We start from the raw sequence: 4,602 nt of genomic DNA, 5'->3' as shown, positions 1-4,602 counted from the left end.
TTGGTCAAGTAGTCTAATCACCCCCCCTCTAGACATACTTTCGATCCTACAATCACCAAAACATACATCAAGTGAATCACGTGGTATCCCATTGTCACCACAGATACGCACGGCAAGACATACATCAAGTGTTCTCAAATCTTTATAGACTCAATCCGATAAGATAACTTCAAAGGGGAAACTTAATCCATTACAAGAGAGTAGAGGGGGGGAGAAATATAATAGGATCCAAATATAATAGCAAAGCTCGCGATACATCAAGATCGTATCACCTCAAGAACACGAGAGAGAGAGAGAGAGATCAAACACATAGCTACCAGTACATACCCTCAGCCCTGAGGGAGAACTACTCCCTCCTCATCATAGAGAGCACCGGGATGATGAATATGGCCACCGGAGAGGGATTCCCCCTCCGGCAGGGTGCCGGAACAGGTCTAGATTGGCTTTCGGTGGCTACGGAGGCTTCTGGCGGCGGAACTCCCGATCTATTGTGCTCCCGGATGTTTTTAGGGTATATGGAGATATATAGGCGGAAGAAGTACGTCAGGGGACCGAAGGGGGGCCACGAGGCAGGGGGGTGCGCCCCCACCCTCGTGGTCACCTCCCTTCTTTCCTGACGTGCACTCCAAGCTTTCCCGGTATCTTTCCTTCCAAAAATAACTTCTCTAGTTGATTTCGTTCCGTTTCGACTCCGTTTAATATTCCTTTTCTTCGAAACACTAAAATAGGCAAAAAACAGCAATTCTAGGCTGGGCCTCCGGTTAATAGGTTAGTCCCAAAAATAATATAAAAGTGGATAATAAAGCCTAATATTGCCAAAAATAGTAGATAACATAGCATGGAGCAATCAAAAATTATAGATACATTGGAGACGTATCATTGGCTGCAGGGTTTATCGTGGAGGTTTTTCTCCCGGAGTGGCTAGCTAATCCGATGCTGGTTCTTAAGAAAAACGGCACTTGGCGTATGTGTGTGGACTACACAGACTTGAACAAGGCCTGTCCAGCTGATCCTTTTGCCCTCCCTCATATTGATCAGATTATTGATGCTACGGCAGGTTGTGACCGTTTTTGTTTTCTGGATGCTTACTCTGGTTATCATCAGATCAAAATGGCAGTTAAGGACCAGGAGAAGACTTCTTTTATAACTCCCTTTGGAGCCTTCTGGTATGTCTCCATGCACTTTGGGCTTAAGAGTGCCCAGGCGACTTATCAGCGTTGTGTTCAGAATTGTCTTCATAAACAGATGGGGCGCAATGTTCATGCATATGTGGATGATATTGTGGTGAAGTCCAGGAAGAAGGAAACACTAATATATGACTTGAGGGAGACTTTTGACAACCTCCTGGTTTATAAGATGATGCTTAATCTGGACAAATGTGTCTTTGGTGTTCCAGCAGGCAAGCTCCTGGGTTTTCTGGTGTCAAACAGGGGCATTGAGGCTAATCCGGAGAAGATCACAGCTATCACCTCTCTGGCTAAACCGGCATGTATCAATGATGTTCAGCGTCTGGCGGGCCGCATTGCGGCTTTGAGTTGGTTTATCAATCGTCTAGGGGAGAAGGCTATCCCTCTATATCAGATGCTAAAGAAAACAGATGACTTTGTCTGGAGCGACATGGTTGATAAAGCGTTTGAGGATCTAAAGAGGTAGTTAGCTGAACCGCCTATGGTTGTGGCTCCAATTGATAAAGATCCTTACTGCTCTATGTGGCTGCTAATGCCCGGGCTGTTAGTGTGGCTGTAGTTGTGGAGCGCAAGGAGGCTGGAAAGGAGTATCCGGTTCAATGGCCGGTTTATTATATCAGTGAGGTGCTTATAGAATCAAAGCAGAGGTATCCGCATTGGCAGAAGCTGGTGTATGGGGTGTTTATGGCAAGCCAGAAGCTCAAGCATTATTTTCAGGGTCATCCTATCATAGTGGTCAGTTTAGCCCCTCTGGGAGATATAGTTCAAAAAGGGAAGCAACTGGCCGGATTACCAAGTGGGCCATTGAGCTTGGACCTCACGGGCTCAAGTATACACCTCGCACAGCGATCAAATATCAAGCACTCGTGGACTTCATCAATGATTGGACAGAGTTGCAGGCACCAGAGGAAAAGCCAGATAACACTTATTGGACTATTCATTTCGATGGGTCCAGGCAATTGGAGGGCTCGAGGGCTGGAGTCATATTAACTTCCCCACGAGGTGACAAGTTTTGTTTTGTTCTTCGCTTAATGTTCCCTTGTACTAACAATGCAGCTGAGTACGAGGCCTTACTCCACGGTCTTCGGATGGCTAAGGAGATGAACTTAAGCCGGGGTAAGTGCTTCGGTGACTCGGACCTGGTGGCCCAACAGGTATCTGGCACATGGGATTCTAAGGACCCACTCATGGCTGCATCTCGATGAGAGGTGGACATAGTGGCTGGTCATTTCAAGGGTTATCAAGTTGACCATATAGACCGGCGAAAGAATGAAGCGGCGGACGCTTTAAGTCGTCTAGGCTCTCAGCGTAAACCAGTGCCACCTAATGTCTTCCTCGACGTACTGCGTAATCCACTGGTCAAGATACCCACAGAGGAGGAGTTGGCTATTCCTGACCCGGAGGCCCAATTGGTGGCAGCTTTGCATGTTATACCAGATTGGACAGTCCCGTACTTGGCTTACATGAACTGGGGCGAGTTACCGGAGGACGAAACCTTGGCCCAACAGATAATCCGGCATTCCAAGTCAATGACCATAATCAATGGGGAGTTACTTCATTACAGCTTCACAGGAGCAATTCAGCGTTGTGTGTCTCCTCAAGAGGGTTGTGAGATTTTGCGATAAATCCACGAAGGAGATTGTGGTCACCACGCCGGTTCAAAATCCTTGGTGGCCAAGGCTTTTTGTCACGGTTTCTATTGGTTGACAGCTCATGCTAATGCTGAGGATTTAGTCGAAAGGTGTGACGGTTGTCAAAAATTTGCATGTCGCGCTCATGTTCCGGCTCAGGAGTTGAGAATGATTCCAATCACTTGGCCGTTTGCAACTTGAGGGCTCGATATGGTTGGACCCTTCAAGAGATCCAAGGACAAAAGACCCACCTGTTAGTGGCAGTTGACAAGTTTACCAAATGGGTAGAAGCAGAGCCGGTCAGTAAGTGTGATGCAGCCACGGCGGTTCAATTCATCAAAAAGGTGATATTCCGGTTTGGTTTCCCACACAGTATTATAACTGATAATGGTACTAATCTATCAAAGGGTGAGATGGAGGAATTTTGCCAACGTGAGCACATCTGGCTTGATGTAGCATCAGTGGCTCACCCCCAGTCTAATGGTCAAGCAGAGAGGGCAAATCAAGAAATTTTGAGAGGTATTAAACCCCGGCTTATGGTTCCTTTAAAGCGGACACCGGGTTGTTGGGTGGAGGAGTTACCTTCTGTGTTATGGAGTATCAACACCACACCTAATAGGTCTACAGGTTACACACCTTTCTTAATGGTTTACGGAGCGGAGGCGGTTCTCCCTAGTGACATCCGTCATGATTCACCCCGTGTGATAGCTTATGTTGAAGCTGAGAATGAGAAAGCACGTCGGGACTCACTGGACATGTTAGATGAGGAGCGTGATTCAGCGGCAGCACGTTCGGCGAGTTATCAACAAGATCTCCAACGTTATCACAGCCGCCGGGTTAAGACCAGAACTTTTCAAGAAGGCAATCTGGTGCTCCGGCTCATCCAGGATGAGACTGATATGCACAAGTTATCCCCACCTTGGGAAGGACCTTTTGTGGTCAGCAAAAATCTGCACAACGGGTCATACTACCTCATTGATGTCTGAGAGCACAAAGACTCACGTAAATCGGAGGAGGAGACCAAGCGGTCATGGAACATAGCCCTTCTTCGGCCTTACTATACTTGAGCCACAGGCTCTTCTTATGTACATACTTATGACAATGTATATATTATATAATAAACCGGAGCCTCAGCTAAAGCGGGGTCTCTGTTCCTTTTTTACATCATGCGTGGTTTCACGGGGGTTTCTACTGACAAAGCAGAGTTTTGTTAACCCGGCCCATATGGCCACACAGGTATAAAGAAAGTCACTATGGGGCTTGGTCGTATCTGAACCATAGCTACACCTCTTGATCGGTTTAAAACCAAAAAGGGATATCACTAGGGGCTTGGTTGTCTTCACACCATAGCTACACATCTTGATAGGCTTCAAGACAAAAGGAAATTATGTGGAACCAAAGAGAGTCTGTAGCATCAAGCACGACTCAAACATAGGTAACCACTGAGCATAGCTCAAATATTACCTGGGGGCTCCTTGCTTCTCCAAGAACAAACGAGCTTGCACCCATGTAATAGGCTATCGAGCCAGGCTTGGAAGCCAGGTGTATTCACCTAAAACCCCGGGTTATCCTGCCTCTTTAAGTAAGCCACTCCGTCCAGGTAAAACTGGTATGACCCATCAAACGTTTGACAAGTCAATCCCATGGACCCTGAACTTGTCAAAGTTAAATCGGTGATTGGTTAAAGATTGAGGTCCATCTTCAAAGGCTTTGCAAAATGGTTTAACTCAGCGGCCTGGCAGCCCATGAAAAGCCTTGTATATTTCTTTTTTGATTTGCTATTT

Source organism: Triticum urartu, chromosome 2 (assembly GCF_003073215.2).
Source record: "Triticum urartu cultivar G1812 chromosome 2, Tu2.1, whole genome shotgun sequence".
Taxonomy (NCBI): Eukaryota; Viridiplantae; Streptophyta; class Magnoliopsida; order Poales; family Poaceae; genus Triticum; species Triticum urartu.
Note: the sequence above shows the minus strand (reverse complement) of the source record.